Source organism: Rousettus aegyptiacus, unplaced genomic scaffold (assembly GCF_014176215.1).
Source record: "Rousettus aegyptiacus isolate mRouAeg1 unplaced genomic scaffold, mRouAeg1.p scaffold_m13_p_5, whole genome shotgun sequence".
Taxonomy (NCBI): domain Eukaryota; kingdom Metazoa; phylum Chordata; class Mammalia; order Chiroptera; family Pteropodidae; genus Rousettus; species Rousettus aegyptiacus.
Genome location: NW_023416308.1, coordinates 106103783 through 106122390, shown reverse-complemented (window position 1 = coordinate 106122390; position 18608 = coordinate 106103783). Strand labels below are relative to the sequence as shown.

General features: G+C 39.5%; 1 long non-coding RNA gene across 2 annotated transcripts in view; it reads right to left on the bottom strand.

Moving 5' to 3' along the window:
• Positions 1–18608, bottom strand: part of LOC107511893 — an 84795-nt gene that overhangs the window by 61443 nt on the left and 4744 nt on the right. For both annotated transcript variants that reach the window (XR_004950964.1, XR_001597158.2), the window contains exon 2: positions 15233–15347. This is a non-coding gene — a long non-coding RNA (uncharacterized LOC107511893). The remainder of the gene's footprint in view (positions 1–15232; positions 15348–18608) is intronic.

The following is an 18608-nucleotide window of genomic DNA, read 5'->3' as shown; positions in this document are numbered from 1 at the left end:
ACTGTGGGCTGATAGTCAAGACATCACTAACACTGTAAGACTAAACTGATGGAAAATATAATATGGATAGAATTGCCAAAGCATGTTCAAGATAAAAAGAAATAATATACACATATTGAATTGTTATGTTGTATACCTAAAACTAATATATGTCAATTATAGCTCAATTAAAAAAATTAAAGAAATAGAACCAATGCAAGTATATACGACACACACACACACACTCACACACGAACATAGCATGCAAAAGACACACAAATAAGCAGCTTAGAAAATATAACTCAAGAAGAAAAATTCTTCACATGTGCACTTAACTAAAGAATAGCCTAATAAGAACATGAGTTCATAAGATGATAGAACAGCAGAATGAGATGAAAAAAGAAATAGATTTAAGGAAACAAATGGATGCCAAAACCATAGCATTAGAAAATTAATAGATAAATAAACATATCAAAGGATAGAATAGACATAGCTGAAAATAAATAACAGTCACAGAATAAAGAATTGAAATAATCAAAATACATGCATATGAAAAAGACAAAGCAAATCAGGGATAAGCCAATAGACAGAGAGGATAAGGATAATCAATAACAATAATAATAATAATGATAAATATCTTTAAAGTAGCAAACTCAACAAATAAAGTGGGAAAAAGTATGAAAAGATCTAACAAAAGAAAATTTCCCTAAAAAAAAGCAAACTTTAAAACATTGCATATTATGTAGTATGGACTTTACATATACAAACTCAGATTATCCCACACTTCTATGAGGTAGATATAATTATTTATATGTTACAGATAAAAAAAAAAACTGAGACATGGAGAGATTTAAGTAACTTGATATGGTCTTACAGCTAATAATATTAAGCCAGGTAGAACTATATCTGTCTATTGAAAAGTACTTGTGGGGTTCTAGAAATATTGAATGTAAAACTCACAACACAAAAAGATAACATCAAGGATAAAAAACACAGCTTTTAAACACTCGGTCAAAAAATGTAAATCACCTACAATGGGAAATAATCACGCTGACAGCCTTCTCCACAATAGCATTCAATGCCGGAAAGGTAATAGAGAAATAATCACACAGTTCTTTACGAGTAAAGCATGACTCAAGAATAGTATGCTTATTCAAATATAAAGGCAACATATATAAAAGAATTCAGTGGAACTACCAATGAGTTATCTCAGAAGAAAAAAATGTTTACAGTGAAATCCAGCCAATTAAATAATAAATCCAAATAAGGAACTTAAGGATGAAGAAGCTGTGATAAAAGAATATAATAAAAAGAACACGAAGTAGACAATAGCTATGAATTATGGCTCCAGAAATAACACAAAAATTGATAATCTACTAGTAATAATAGTATAACGAAATAACAATAAAAATAAAATAAGTAATGTAACAAAAAAATCAAAATAAGGGAGAAGGAGGTGGGAGGAATAAAAAGTGTGATTGTATGGCAGGGAATTGATCAACTTGCTTAAAATGGAATCATTTAGGGTAAAAATAATGACTACAACCTGTTAAGGTACCTCGTACTCTCTTCTCAACATTAGAAGGGATATTTTAAGAAATGATCTTTCTCGTGATAAAGAAATGTTTATTTGAAATTTAGTAATTCCTTCCATTTCTTTTTCTTCTTTCTATTTAAGTAAAATAAAATGTATTAATTTTGTTTAAAAGTAGCAGTATGATCTCATTTTGTACGTGAGTAATATTATCTCAAGGGTCGATCGTCATCCATCCATCCACTGTTCTATTTATATGTCCTTAGGAAATCTTCAAAATCACAAACTATTTTTTAAAAGCATGGACTACCTTTAAAAGCAAAAACAATAAAGTAATTTTTATATAAAGAAATAAAGTTGTAATCATTTATTTGAGGAGCTAGATGGGATTTATAAAAACTACTCTGTTATATGGCAAAAAAACAAAAACCCCAAAAAAAACAGAAAAAGATTAAGTAGTAAGGAACACATAGGCTGTTGTGATCTAAGCCAACGTTCATTCCAGTCTGGTATTCTGATTTCCTATTAAGAATGTAAGCAATGCAGAAAAGAATCGAAGGGAAAGTTTTTTTGTTTTTTGGATGTTTTTAAATAACCCCAAGTCCTACTATCTAGAAATAACCACCATTAGGTAAACCTCATCACAAAGAATTTTTATCCAGACGACCTGATATAAGACTTAGTGGATAGATGGATAGTTGAGGAGACAGGTATAATATTACTAAAATGAAACGAGATTACATATGCTATTTACTAACAAAAATATTCCATTTAATTCCTAAACCACGATATTGTCCAAAGTGACGTAAGAAGTCAGACGAGATTTTTAAACATCCAATTTCGGGTCTATGCCCTGAACTCTACCTGTTTCTTTAGATACATACACTGGTAAATGGCTGCGTGGACGTGGCATCTCAGTCCCGCCTCCACCCACATACGTAGGGCCGACTGGCCTGGTGATCCTACGTCATTCCGAGGTCGGGCTGAGTCTCGCGTGTACCCACAGAAGGGATTTCCCTGACCTGACTTGTCACAACCCACTCTGACACGAAAGGCATGATATAGGAACATCGGAGCAGAAACCTGAGACACATGTATAAGTTCCTAAAGGAAGGGCAGTTAAAGCCAGAAGGACTCAGAGGAAGGGGACTTAGGGACAGTGATGTATTAATGACCAGAAGAGGGGGGAAAGGTGGGCACAGAGTGCAAGAAAAAAACAAGAAGGAAGGAGAGATGCCGGGTGAAAGAAAAGAAGGATCTGGTCCCCTCTCCGAGGCCCACCAAAGATACTTTTCCAACTGGCATGAAGGAAAATGGGGAACAGAGATGGGGGACAGGCCATTCTTTCCCCCAAGCTCTGAGGTTTTCCAACCCAGGAGGGACACTTTATAACACACACACACACAGCAGGGGACCCAAAAACTTGGCTGCTGCTGGTACCGGATACCTCGAGTTCTACAGGAAAGCCTAATTAAGGCCCAGATAGCTCCTCGGACCACCAAGCTCCGTGATCACATAGATGGTGTCACCTTAATCGAGCTTCTATCAAGCATCGTCACCGTCTCTTGACTTCCTTTGAAGCAATATCGAAAGAGCAGGAGGTCTCTCCTAACGGCCGGAACTAATTCAAGCCGCCTGCAGGCCCCATTTCCATTTTCTCGCTCTTTCAAACACTCTCTAATACTATCACCAGTGATCAATTCCCTAGTCTAAAGCCTTCAGTGGCTCTGCAATGCCTTCGAAATTAGCACAAAGTCCTTTGCTCAGCATTCGACCCCTTCTACAATCTGGCCCTCATCTTCGTAGCTTTCTTTTCCTCTTCATCATTCTAATTACCCAGCACTCAAATATATCACCTGACATTTCCAGATTACGCCATGCACCCACCACCCTAGACCTTTATTGAGAAGTTCCCACAACCAGGCATGTCTTTATTCATCATCTTTCTATCAAAATCCTACTCATCTTACTAGGTACAGCTCACATGCTTCCCATTCCCCCTGCACCCCCATCAGAATTAAGCAGCCCTTCCTTTCAGAGCTACGGCAATTTGTTTTGACCTCTAGTTAGGCTTAATTCATTTCGCCTTGTATTAGTTGCTGTTTAAATCTGTCTTGATTTAAATCTGTCCTTATAAGTAGGAAGCGAATGAACATTTATTGAGCATCTACTGTGGGTGCCAGACACTTTCATAGACATCATGTAATTTATCTTTCTATTGCTAATGTGTAGCAGAGTGCTCATACGTTTCAGGTGTTCCTAAGTGTTTGTTGTGTTAACTCTATGAAAGAAGGTGTTTGAGTTCTTAACTTCAGGTGGGAGGTCACTATCTCTCCTTTTAGGGAACTTGAAAGAAATGAGAAAGAGACTAATAAACTCAGTTGGATGGCCTAAAGAAAGAGTGACAAATATTTAGATATTTGATAAGTCTGTCTTAGAAAAATTCCCTGGCCAGAAAAAGATACCATCTTTCTTTCTGCTTGTTTTTCTTTGCCTCAGTCAGGAACTCAGCATCTCATCTCTATTCTGCCCAGAACCGGACCTCATAAGACTAGACGTTCGAACTCTAGACCCCTCACTAATTGTCAGTGGACTTTAAACAAAATGGTGCCCCTCGCTCTGCCTCAGTTTTAACTTGTGTAAAATGAGGAGTTTGGTTTGCATGAACTCAAGGGTCCCTCTCAGTTCCATAAAATCCTAAGATTATATGTTGAATGAGCATATGCGACATGCCTTGGGAATTGGCTCATTCCTCAGGCCAACCCCAAAACACCAAAATATATGAAATGTTACGTACACAGGGCAATCAATCTCTCTCTCTCTCTCTCTCTCTCTCTCTCTCTCTCTCTCTCTCCCCCCTCTGTCCTCTGTGTATTTTTCTCTGTGTGTGCATTTGTGGGAGAGGAGGAAAACTATCAATACATAAAAGTATATTTTCAAGAAAATTTTTAATTTATTCAAATAAATGCCTAAGTAGTAAAAACTTTGCTTGCATATTCCCCACTAGGGGTTACCATTTTTGTTGTTGTTGTTGTTGTTAATAGGAACCTAATAAGTGTTCGTTTTAAATACATTAGTCTTACTATTGAGGATTGCTTTAAAAATCCACAGACCAATAGAACTAAATGATCCGCATTAACAAGTAAATTCTCTTCATTTACATCTAACATCTGACTAATCATCCAGACAGATCTTCTGTTCAAATCAACAGTGTTGCAACAACTTCTACAAGGCAGGGAGGGAGCATGTAACAATTGACTTTGTCAGATAATCAATAAAAGCATATCACTCACTGCTTTATAACCAGTTGATAATTCAGCTATTGTTTTCAAAACCATCAGACTGGACTAACCCTTCTCACAGGTAGGTTTGGGTGAAAAGATGCTTATATACAAAGTCTGTGCATATACAAATAGCAACATTGACCAGAGACCCTTCGCCTTGATTTTGGTGGGGCCAACTACAGATCTCTATTTCCCCAAGGATACACAGAGCCCTTTGCCCCCACTGCCGTGAGAGAAAACCACGCATTAAGGGACTTTTCTGCACTGTTAGTTAGGGTCAGGCTCGCACCTTTGTTTATATCAGATATTTACTTTGTGCAGTTCTGATATTTCCACCAAGATTGTTTCACCCAAATCTACATAATAATGTGCCTCTGAGTGTAGAAATGCCACAGTGGTCCCAATAAAAAGGCCCTCACTAAATAAGGACTGTTAGTTTGCTCTAGTGAAAGGTATTTGCTTTCCAGGGGGGAAAAAAATCTTAAGAAAATAAGAAAAAGGAAAAAAAAGAGACCAAATTTTTTTTTTTTTTTTTTTTTTTTTTGGAATTGGGTACTTTTGGGGAGGGTGGGGGTAGCATCATGTAAAATTCTGAAGAAAAAGCAAATATCCAGAATAAAAAGAGAAAAGAAAAACAAGGTCTAATATATGTTGCACAGTAAAACCTATTTTTAATGCAAACATGGAAGATGCAGAAGGGCTCTTTGTACAACAGGGACCTTCCAGCTAAATACAGTCAGTTCCTTAGCTGTGAGAAGGCCAAACCAAGCCAGTCTGCAAGGAGGGGCTCAATTCAGGGATCAGTGTTGTTCAAGCAACACAATTTTAAAAAAGAAAAAAGAAAACCAAATCAGTTCATAAAATTTTGAGCAAGAAATTCAATAAAATATTTTTAAGACAGCTTCTTTATATATTTTAGTATCCTTTTAAGAGTATTTTTTTTTCACTATATTGAATCCTTTCCTGAAATAAAATGTTTTTTTATTTGCTGAAGATTTTATTTAAAGAACATTTCTCCCCAAATCTCTATTTTCAATATATTAATAAAATAGATTCAACTTTTTTGTTTGGTTTTTCAAAAATTGCTAGCATTTTTTTTCCCCCTCTGAAAGATCTTTCCCCAAAGCTGTATTTTTTTTATTCAGGATATTTCAAAATAATTACTACTTTTTCAAGGATTGTGTCATTATGGAGTAATTAAGATTTTAAAAAGTTAACAACCTCTTAATCCAATTATCAGGGTGAAGGATGAACTGAACTTTTCCCCTTTCAATCCTGATTCTAGTTTGGAAAAATGAAATCTCTTTCAGAGAATACTGATTTCTTTATTTACCAGAATATGATGGCAAAATTTAACAGCAGTGAAGTTTTAAATGAGCTTGGCATATGAATTTAAAAATATTTCTTGTGTATAAATTTTGGGTTTATGTATGTGTGCTCCTGCATGAAGAGAGTGGCACACAGAATTTCATTTGATGTTTATATTATGAGTTTAAACCTACCACAAATAGTCCTCTAAATTTAATTTCCTATGGTCAGATTCTTTTCTTTCCCTTTTCTTTTTGTATTTTACTTTTTCTTTCTTTAATTATCCTGCTATATATATACACATTACTTTCTTTTTGCTTATTAAAGTATTTTAATAACAAAATTATCAGTAAATAATGGTAGTACAGTAATATCGAAGGTTATAATTATATTACCTATTCCTTTCCTTCTAAGCATCTGAAGGTAGTTTACAAAGAGGAAATAAAATCAGTGTTCTTTCTCTTTTTGCAGGATTTATAAATTTGACAATTTACTTTTTTTATATGATACTGATGCTAAACCATTCTAGAAAGTGCCTTTCCTGCACCATTGTTGGAATATCCCCATATTCAAAGTTGGAGATTAAAATTGTATTTATTTAAAGATGTTTTGATTTAGCATTGTCAGACTAATAACTGCACAGTTCCATAATCAATCCTTTTAAAGAAGGCAAAAAGGGCTCTAAGGTTTGTTTCAGAGTTGAGGGTAACTTACTTTTGGAAAAAAAAATTATCCTGTGTCAAAAGTAATGTCAATATTTAGCTTATGTGGTAGACTTCACTTTAATTTTAAGTGAAACTTGGAGGAATTCATATCTTCTAGTATACTAGTTAGCCCAAGCCAGTATGAGTATATTTTAACATTAGGGTATCTTCAGATACAAATGGTTAAGTTCTCCCTTCTAGGTGAGAAAGATGGGCTTGCGTCTCTGCTTGTGATAGTGTATATATGTGCATGTGTGTGCACACGCCTGTACAAACAAAAACACCATAATGAAATTACCAACAAATGGGTGAATGTTGAATATACGATTTCAGGGTTTTGATGATATCACAGAGCTAAGAGGTGGGAAGAAACTCCCTATATCTCTACCCTGTCCTCTCTAAGTCACTTCTTAGCTGGTGACATATATTTCACTCATCTTCTGAGGATCTTTTAAGATCACAGACTCCCTTTGTTATTTTCAGTAAATATATATTAGCTTCCAAGAGTACATGACATCAAAAATATAATTCTGATACCCTTAAAGCAAAAGAGAATTAAGAGGCATCAGAATTAACAGAATTAACAGAACTCACTTCCCTTCCTGACTACCATAAAACCTCCATTCAAAAAAAAGGTAGTTATATAGGCCATATTTTTCCCCATAAAGATGTATATTAACAGGCACAGGAAGAATAAAAAAAAGACTTGTGTATATGGACATATGTATGTATAAATGTGTATAATCATTTTAATCATATCATGTCTCATCTCTTTTCTAAGGGAGACATAGTACATTTAAATGCAACAGGTTGGTGATCATGATGCAAGATATGAGAAGCAAAGATTTATAAAATTTTGAAAAATATTAAATTTGGAGCAATTCTGTAACCTGGGTTTTTATACTTATTCCGATATATGATTTTTTGATTTAAAATAATTTCTGGAATTTATATAAACTCCATTTTATTCTATAATATGACTCATCAAGCAACTCTCAGAATCTACTACTTTTATTATAAGGCTCTCCTACATTAAAAAAAAAAATCACAACAAAAATATTTTTGCCAAGAAGCAAAGCAGTAAATAGATAACAGTCTCTAGTTAGTGACATATATAATCCTTTTATAAGGATAACTATTCTAAATAAAACAACCTATTTTTATGTGTTATATTAAGATCTAAAATTTTATAATCCTTGAGCATATACAGAAAGGAAAATGAAAAAATCAACTGAGTGCTAAAACATAAATTCTAAAGATTTATGTTAGTAAAAAAAATGCTCTCAGTTTAAAATTATATCTGGAAAAATATTTTAACTAAAAATTATACTTCTAACTAAAAAAGATTAATTCAAAAAGAAGTTTTGTTTTCAAATTAAGAAATGAATTTATGACTAGTAGAAGAAGTGGCACACTTTCTAAAAATAAGAATATTAATTACATATCTCTCCATGGAAAGTTATATTTTCTTTGTGCCATATGAAAAATTAATGTTTTATATTCATAAATCAAATATATACTTAGATATTTAATCTTTGTTTAAATGATAATTTTTTCTTAGATCAATTGCCTTTAGTGTTGTAGACTATACAGGAAACAAAAACAAAAAACAAAACTTCATGTTAAATGTCAGAGTAGCTGAGAGATAGCTCACTGAGAAACAAGATTTTCAGTCATAAAATGAAAAAGAAATCCTATGGTTTATTTGAAAAGGTTTTCCTTCTTTTAAAAATATTTTCCTTTCTCTCAGAATTATAAAGCATCATGAAAATAAATGCAAAACCTAATAGCTAATCCTCAAAAAAGCAATAAGCTCATATTTGTATTTTTAAAATATTTGTTTGTTATTTGAAGAGATATCAACTGTTTTCATGACTGCTTCATATTTAAATGCAAAGATTTCTCATGAAACAGGTTTTTTGTTTTTTTTTTTTTTTCTGGACAAACGTCTAAAGAGTAACTTTGAGAGGGAAATATCTGATTTGGAGGGTTTTATAAACCTGTAAATACGTGAAAATACTAGATTAGTGTTATAGCCAATAATGTTTTTTCTTAACATTTTCATTTTAATTCTTTAACATTTTAATGAGCAAATTTTAATTCAGGAAGCTGTCTATCAATAAAATTTTTTCTTTCCTTTTAAAATTTTATTATAAATGACAGCTTCTATGCTCTCCTGTATTTTAAAATTAAAAAAGAAAGTTAGGCATAAGGAAAATCATTAGGGGGAAACTGTATTCCTCTTTTATATAAATATTATTTCATTAAACGTGTTATTAACACTTAGAGGTGGTGGAAATTTAAAGGATAAAGCTTGGCGGGTTATATTTGATTCACTCTTTCTAATTAATTTATAGGCTGCCAATTTTCTTACTGCCTTTTAACTAGCTGAGAAATATAGAATTTTCCAGACAATTTCATTTTGGTTCATAGAACCCCCACCTCTGGCAAGCAGGTTTTCTGCTCTTTTCCTCATCCCTAACTCAATGCTCTTGCCACAAATTTAAAGAGGGAAGGAGATTCCTTAATTAAAACAAACAAAAAATAATAATAATATGCAAACAAACAAACAAAAAACTAAAAACCCCTCTCACTCCATCTTGAAATAAATAGTAAAACTATTTCTGCACTTGATTTTTTTTTTTTTCCCTACTAACCTAAGTTCTGGGCCTCAAAGATGACCTGACCCTGAGGATCATGACTCCCTTAGAGAGTTAATTTGCCTACTGAGGTATTAAAGGGTCGATGTGGTATAAATCACTGTGGTTTGAATGACCAGCTCTCCTTCGAGGCCAGGAAGCCCTGAGCAAGCTCTCCTCATGGTCCATTTGTTCAATTCTAGACTGGTCCTCTGCCCAGTTCACAACCTCTAGAAAATCTTAATCCGGACAGTCCTTGACTTTAGACTCATATGTGTTTATGGCTCCTAGAGACTTTATCTTTCTGCCTCCTTATTCCTATTTCAATTCTCCCAACTAGCCCAGGACTATATGTAGTCCTGAGTCTGCACGGACCTATCTTAACAATAACGGTTGAGTCCATACTACATGCCTGAAGTATGTAGTGAGTGTTAACTGACATCTCATTTCATCTCCCCAACAACCTTATGAAACAGGTCTTTGAATATCTCCATTTTACAGATGAGTAAACTGATTCAGAGGTAGAACTTGCTCAAAGGCATACAGCCGAAAAGAGCAGAAGTAGGGAATAAAACTAGGTCCCACTGGCCTCAAAGCCCACAGCTCTCAGCCATTAGGTTTTACGGCTTCCTCAAACTATGCTGCTTCTCTATTCCACTTAGAAGGCTACAAAGGAAAGTGGCAAGGATCACTGTACTGACTGCCTCTGACATGTTGCTGAGCTTTTTATGATGATTTAAAAAAAAAAAAAAAAAAGAAAGAAAGAGAAGAAAAGTCACCGAATAGAGCAATGGGTAAGCTCTGGCTTAAAATGTTGAAAGGTCTGTGGAGAAGCCTCCAGTTTCTATGAAAATTAAATAAAACAAACAAACAAACAAACAAACAAAACATCTTTTCTTTTCTCTTCGGAATGGCCTTGGATGTGCTCGACAGGTTCGGGGGTACAAATATGGCCCTGGCCTTTTTTTTTTCCTACTGTTACCCAGAAAAAATAGAGATCACATCAAATTCATCCTATAATCGCCCTTGCAATTTGCAGCTAAAAGTAAAACGTAATGCCTGATGGGACAAGTTAAGTGGATCAAAGGGAGGACAGCAAAGATGGTTGCTTTTTTTTATTTTTCTGGGGGTAACGAAAGATAAAAAGATTTATAAGACTGTGAAAGGTGAAGCTGTAAGAAGGAAAGAACTAATATAAAATATGTAGAAAAAAATAGAAAACACCATTTATAACAGCAAATAGTGTTATCTATTCTTGCCCTTCTATTTTTCCTTTATCCTTTCTTCGGTGGGAGTCACCTAAGCTCTGAAAATTTAGGACTGGATATAAGCTGAAAATAAAAGGTAAATGGCAAGTATCCTAAGTGAATCGCTTTTTCTCCCTGATCATGTTGTTTTGTTGTTGTTGTTGTTTGTTTGTTTGTTTGTTTAAGTATAGAGTGATCTGCAAAAACAATTGTGATTAAATTCAATAGATTTTTAAAAGAACTTGAAAAGAAGAAATTACAGGGAAATGAAACTACAGAGATAATCCTCGTGTAGGGATGCATAAAGTAGAGAAAAAGATTTTCCTATCAGCCCTTCTGATTTGCTCCCGGACGGGTAATCCTGGGGGCACTGGCAGGCTATGGAGCAAATGGACAGATGCTTCCAGAAAAGATTATCTTTTATCTGTCACTCAGCAAATAGCTCTGGTCCTATGACTGCTGATGTTATGATCTAAGCCTTGTATGCCATTGCTATATGCGTGAAGCAGAAAAAAAAAAAACTATAATAATAATAAGAGTAATAATAACAACAACAACTAACATTTATTGAGCACTGATTAGGTATGAAATGCTTTCCATCAAAAATCTCATTTAATCCTCATTGAAACCTTACGGTTGCTGTTATCCGCATTTTACAGATGAGGAAATTAAGAAAATGAAAAGGACCAGCCTGTATTTTCATGGATTTTTCTATATTTTAGCCTTAGTAGTAGCAATCTGCTGCTTTCTTGCTTAAGTAGAACTTCACACACTTCGCCCTATCTTCCTACAATCTACCACAAAGTCTTTACAAGTTCAAGTCCTAATGTGGGCCTTTCATTCTCAGGGTAGTCTCCTGGTAGTGACTTCCACTGACTGTGCTCCCTGGGAGTGTTAAAATGAGAGCACCCAGCTCTCCCTGAATGTAAAATTCGCATCAGTACCTGATCAATACTACAGTCAGTAAATGTCCTTTTTTCTAAATGAAAAAGCTTAGGCCTCCCTCATGGCAAGAAGGAATTCTGAGAGCCCTGAGGGCAGGGAAGAAAGAGGCTCTGAAAGACTGGGAACTAGGAAGAAACCTTTGCACACGCCCATGTCCATTTTGGGCCTTAAAAACTCCCAATTTCTCCTTTGCTGAAGGCCTCAGTAGAATTGCCTGCCATAAAGCCCCCTGCTGTGCTTCATAGAAACTGTCTACCAACCCACCAAGGCCAACCCAACTGGGCCAGTCTACCAACCCAACAATCCAACAAATGCACCGTTCCTTTCCGTCTCAAGCAATCCCTGTCCCGTCTAGCTGTGCTTTTCCCTGGTGGTCAAAAACACAGAAGGAAACCCATCTTTGCTATGAGCCTTGACATTGAGACATTGAGACCTTACACTGTGCAGCTCCAACACAAACCTCTCTTCCCTCAGCTGAATCACCAGACTTTGCCAAGAACACTTAGCCTAAAAGACAGATTATCTCTTGGAAATTCTGCAGGACCTGACTAGGCTGGGTCATTAAAACTTCTCATTTGCTTTTGTCCCTCAGCTCATGCCTGCCTTGCCCTTCAGCTACTCGTTTTCTGTTCAACATTTATTCTAGTCATTTGCTATGTATTAACTAAGTTCCAAATATTTGTTCTCCAAAAAAATGGGACCAAAATGTACAATAAAAATGTAACAGAATGCTACTAGGAAAAAAAATAATAAAGAGCAGATAAAAATCAAGATTTGACAGTGTAACCTAAGCTTCAAACTTAAATACTGTAAAATGTAGGTGTTAGAAACGAACTAGATGAAAAATTTTAATTTGGGGTCCACGAGCCTAGGGTGGTCATGAACTCCCAGAAGTTGTTTATAAAATACTTGTGGGTTTTTTTCCTTTTTTTGTTTTGTTTTTCTGGGAAGAAGTCCCAGAGCTTCATTAGGTTATCAAAGGGAGAATCATTTTATTTATATCTCCAGTGCCTAGAATAAGGCCTGATACACAGTAGGGACTCCATAAACATTTGTTGAAAAAACAATCAACATTTGTTGAATAAATGAATGGTTGAAGAGGTCTGAGCAATAAAGTACCTAATATTACAGATGGAGAAACTGAGGCCTAGAAAGGCTATAACTTCAAGGTCAAGAGCCTAAGTAGTCAGGACCAGATAGAATTAGCTCTTTAACTCTTTCCACTGCCAGTTAGTTTCGTTTTGCTTTTTAACCTAATTCCATCTTTCACTCCATTTCGTTTTTCTTCCTCCAAATCCATTACTTTTAAAGCAGAGAAATGCTCTTTATTTCCTAGCTAGAAGCTGCCAGCTAGTGCAGGTCCCAAAGGGAAGGCAGGGGAGCAAAGAGGGGGGACAGTCTATGAAAATGGCCACCAGAATGATTTATTTGTGATAGAATACACTGCATGGCTACCATTCCTATGTGCTGAAGAAATGATTAATATGGCATTGAAATGGCTGTTATTGATGGACATATATAAAGCTGAAATAGTGAAGTTAGATATAAGTGGTGGCAGTAAATCTTAAACTTAAAATTGACCAGGCCAAGCAGTTGTCCTATGAGCAGGTGACCTGCAGCATTCTAAAAGATATCCGAGGGACAGGAATCAAACAGATTCCCTTCCTGCTTTGAAAGCTCCTTTTGAAGGGCCTTCCTTGCTTGTAAAGTAATTAGGAGAACCTGAGAGAATTCAGGGCAGGCCTTACTACCCTCCTAAAGAGTTCACAATCAAGCACAGCAGGCAAGAAGGATGAAACTCAAACTGCCACCCAGAAGGGAGAAATAGGGAGAGGGGCTTAGTCCTCAGGGCGCTGCTTCATCCCAGGAGAGATTTTTGAAAAAGACCGATTCTCTGATTCTGTGACACAGCAAATTTCTTGTGCTGGTGACTCCCTCAGCAAACTGAGGCCAACAAAGAGGAGTTGAGGTCTGGGCCGAGTCATCAGCCGAGGACGAGAGCTGTTCTAAACATAGAGATACTTCCAGAATGCTAACTGACAGCAGAAAAAAACTTTTGGTAAACTCTTCTTTGAACTCTGGCATCCCAAATGCAACATGTTCTGGAAGGAAATCTGTTACAATGCCCTAGATTGTCTTTATCGATTATCCATATTATTTGGTAGTGATAGAAAATATTTAGTGAAACAGAAAGAACCCAGAGTAGACAAGAAACAACCTGGGTTCAAGTTCCAACTGTGTGACCTTGGTAAAATCACGTAACCTCTCTGAACCTTTGTTTCTTGTTTTATAAAACAAAGGTATCGGTCTATATATTCTCCATAGCTCTTCCCAGCTTTCGCATACTACGTATGATATCTAAGTTTGAGGTTTAACCCATCAACAGATTTTTCAAACGTGATCAGAAGAGGTTACCCTTCAGCCAAAAAACAAACAAACAAAAAATCACCCAACCCTCATGTCATTTTCCTAGATTGCTCTACAACGCAATTGAAATATCGGTTAGAGGGGAGATGGGAGAGATGTTAATCTCGTGGAATAAATGACAACCCTATTGCCAGTCTAAGACAGATGCTGCAAACTTCAGATCCTTAGATTCAAAAGGGGAATTTTAAAAAAGATAGTTCAGCCAATGATTTGAAGACTTTGCCTTCACTTTATGTGATGGGATTATGAAGCATTTCCTGTCAATTTATTTATTATTTGAATTCCACCCTCAAAATGTAAACATGTCACAAAACCCACGTAGCAGTCATTTAATTAATAGAACGAATAGGTCTGTTTTGTAATGATCTGAAGTCTTCCATGTAATGCGCTTCTGTTCTGCCATGAGCCTCAAGTTTCCCTCTAAGATTCCTAACAGCTTCCCACATTTTACTCACTTAACATCCAAAGATTAGCCAGGTTGCTCAGTTTCTCCTTTCCTCACAAAACTTACAGCCTTCCGGTTTCAAAATTCTCTGCCAAGCTCTGCACTGAATTCCCCAATAAGAATCACAATATGACACTGAAGCTCAGAAAGGCAGCTAAACAAAAGCTCTGTAGCAGCAAAGAATTTTGCTGGTTAATAGAAAAAGTAAATTTATTTAGAGATTAATGCCTACCCTTCAAAGAAAAAAACCATAACCTAAAACTTCTCATGTATGTCCTATGCTGAACTTCAGTTAAGGAAACATAACACAATGCTTTAGTTTCCTCCAAGAAACTGAGCTCAGCAAATGACCCTTCAACTCTGCACCTCTCCTGTGCCCCTGAGAAGCCTGAAATAGCACAGGAAGTAAAGGTGGAGAGGGAACTGTGAGCCTCACTGAGTAAGGCCTGTGCCTCTCAATACTAAGGGCTAGGTAACCTCCACACACCAAGAGTCAAGTCCTTCTTCTAGGGAACAAGACAAGAAGGGGACTTGCCTCACGGGGTACTGTGTCCTTCCCTTAGACCTCTATGGTGGGTGCCCTTCTTTGCCAAAAGCTAAGCCATTGAGTACAGCCCCTCCCTGACTTCCCTGTGCCCCTTCACTGAGTGGGGAGTATATATGGAGGCCCTTTGGGCCTGCCTAAGCCAAGTGGCAGTGAGCTGAGGCATCTGTACTTACCTGGGACTCCAGAGCTCATTTGTCCAGACCCTTCCACTCCTGTGGTCTCTGAGAACCCCTTTTCCAGTGGCTACCCCTCATGCAGACCTCCATCCGTCAGGACAGGTTGGACCACCTGGAAGGGCAAATAGATGAGTAAGTCTACTCTGCTGGCTCAGGAAGAGGATGAGAGAGCTTGGGGGCTGGGACATTTCACAAAAAATCAAGTAGTGTGGAGGCTGGAGGGAAGAAAGAGGGCAGAAGGGCATGTCTGGGCCAAGAGCTGCAAGATAGGGGTGCTGATGCAAGAGGAGAGCTTTTCAGAGGTGCCCACAAAGTCCCCTAGTTTGAGAAGTGTCTGGAATAGAAAAGAGGGTCCTGGTCTGGGATTGCAGTAAATGTGCCCAAAACCTTTGACTCAATCCCTTCCTTTGCCTCAAGCCTAAGGCAGTTAAGGCAGAAAGACTCAAAGCAACCACAGGTCTTGGAAAGAGGATAGAGGGGGCAAAAAAAGCCGATAAAGGGAGGAAACCTGGCTCTAGCTACGGGCAGGGCAGGAGAGGCAGAGGGGGAGCAGCGCAGATGCAGAGCAGCCAAAAGCGAGCTGGAGGGTGAGAGCATGCAGAACTCCCTGGCCTGGCCCAACCACTAGAGGGCTGGAGGTGGGGAGGGGGTTCCGTGGTACCTTCACCCTTTCCTTAGCTCCAGAGGCAACCCCTGGTCTTGATTTTCTAATACAAGCAAAAGCTAAGCTAGTTAATGGGCTGGAGGGACCAAATTCCCCCAGCAACTTCTTCCTTCCCAGGGAGAAGGAGATTGGGGAGAGGAAGGGTCTCTAGCTGTTCCTCCCTTCCCTACAGGGGCTCAAAGGGTGGGCATCAGATGCAAGTGCCTGAAAGTTTCCATCAGGTCCCTGTCTTACTAGGTGATGCAGCTATTTTCAAGAGGGGTGTGCATGAACAGTTTGAGGGTTCAAAAAGATCTCCCCCTACCCTTGCCCTCCTTCCTCGGCAAAGGCAAAGTGGGGAGAAAGGGGGAGATCAACTCCCACTGGTCTTAGGCTGGCTTAACCGTCCTACAGGGAGGGAAAGACGCACAAAAAGAAAGCCACAGGTTTTCACTTATTGTGAAGGAGAAGGGGAGGGGGTCCTTTATTCCATCCCGCCTGGAATGAGACACCCCTCTCGGCAAGCCCCCCAACCCAGATTAAAAGTGGGCAGCCGTAGCCCCGGCGTGCAGCCGCCCCAGCAGCTGTGCTGCAGTAGCAGGAGCTTCTTCGAGGAAGCAACAGTTGTCTGGCTGAGCAGAGGCGAGGACTCGCTCAGGCGTGCACGACGCCGGCTTCGGCCCGGTGCTCCTGGGCTCTGGAGCCCTAGCCCCAAACCTAGCCTCTGTAGGAGAAGGAAGGGGACTAGGGACACAGTAACCCCCAGCTGCCTGCGCTGCAGTTGCTCAACACCGTCTGTGCAAGTTCACTTCTCTTAAGTCACCTCTCTCCCAAATCTGGTGGAGGATCAGGCTTTAGAGAGAGGAGGGTTTTTTTTTTTTTTTTTTTTTTCCTGGCTGGGGAAAGGAGGGGAGTGTATGAAGCAAAAGACAAAAGAGAAGCTGAGGGACACAAGGTGAAGCTATTTTTAATCGAACGTGGCTCTTCCGCCTCTCCCTCGCCGAAGCTATCGCTCCACAGACGGCCCCAGGTGAGAGGCGGAAGGAACACCCCCCAGAGCTTTTTCTTCTGCTCCATCTCCTTTGCAAGTCTTCGAGACCCTTTTACTCTTTCAAAATACGCAATCTAGGAGGGGAAATCTCCTTTATCAGGGGAGAGGGGCTCTGATTTAGCCCTAGAGCTTGGAGTCCTCGCCTTGGGTGCCTTTCCGCAAGCTGAGCTAGAAAGATTGACTCTGTCCAGCACTCTCAGCCTCCGTGGCCCTTTTCTTACTCGGAAGGAGGTAGAGTCTGGGTGCTCAGCTAACCGAGAGGAGAATGATGGTGGGCGTTTAGTTTGCTGGAAGAGCGGTGGTTGGGGTGCGGGGAGAACTCAGGCCCTCCCCTAAAACGGGTAGCTTCGCAGCCCTCGGGTCTCGGACTCTCATATCGTGAGATGCATCCTCTATCTGTGTCCATCCCCGAATACACCCGTGTGTGTCTGGGTGTCCATCTGGACCAGTCCCTAAGGGCGTCTAGCAATGTTTCTAGCTGGCAAAGGGCACGGAGCGCAGAGCATGGCGAAGGCCTAATTTGTGTCACTTGGAACCAAAGTGGTCACAACTGCAATGAGTGGAAGGGGAGGAGGGAGACCCACAGACAATCCCCAACCCTGCAGCTTTGCCCTCCTCCCCAGGACGGGGTGCCTGGAGAGGCCAGGATGGGGCTGCTGCTACTGCTAAGCTGCTGAGTCGGGTACAACTGCATCTCTCAAAAGCTCCTTCTCTGCGGGGGTTTCCCCAGTTTTCACCCGTTTTACCCACTTCTGTGCTACTTAGTTTAGAAAAAGACGAGATGAGGGGTACCGGAGGCTGCAAAACGCCCCAAATTGGGTTGGAAGTATGTGCAAGGGGTAAAAAGGGACTCAGGGGAGCGGGCGGTGCCTGGGTGTTTTCCCTGTTTTCGGAGCCACCCAATTCACCGCGGCTCGCCTCACCTCCAGGTCCCCTGCGCTAGGACAGAGGATGCTGAGGGCCTCCCGCCCCTCCCTCAAGGGCTTCCCCACCCCCATACTGCAGAGCTGTATCATTAGGGTCAAAAATGACCAGAAAATGTCCTCAACTGATTCATATTCCAGGTACTGACTTAGCCCTAAGACCAGATTGTTTTTGTGAAGCGGGTGAATGGGGTTATTGCGGGGGTGGGCGGGGGTTGGGGGGAAGACACAACTTCTGTAAACTTTTATTGTATTTTAGCTTCTTCCCACTTCTCCGAAAACACACGCACATCGCCTGCTCCAATTCCCCCGGTGATACAAAGTCGATTAAAAGTTGGGGGTGGGGGACCCGCGCAGAGGACAGGCGGGTGACCAAAGCCTCGGCGAGCGCGGGAAGGACGGGAAGGAAAGGATGAATTCTTCCGTGGAAAACGGGGCCAGGGATGGGAAAGGCTCGACCGAGCCTCTTCGGGAAGGTGTAAGCTTCGGCAATCGCTGGCCATCTTCTCGACGAGTGAGCCCTCCGCGAATGCTTTTTGGGGTAAGGGCTTCCGGCTATTGAGTTATGTACAGCAAGCCCAGACCGCAAAAAGATTCGCGAAGGGCAGAGTCTGCCGGATTCTTCGGTCCGCCGCCGCCGCCGCCGCCGCCTTCTGCCCAGGATGTCTCCGAACCTCGGAGCTAAGCAGGCTGGGTCTCCCCAACGCGCTCCAACGCGGCTCAGGCTTCCCACCCCGCGCGCCGCCCGCCCTCTCC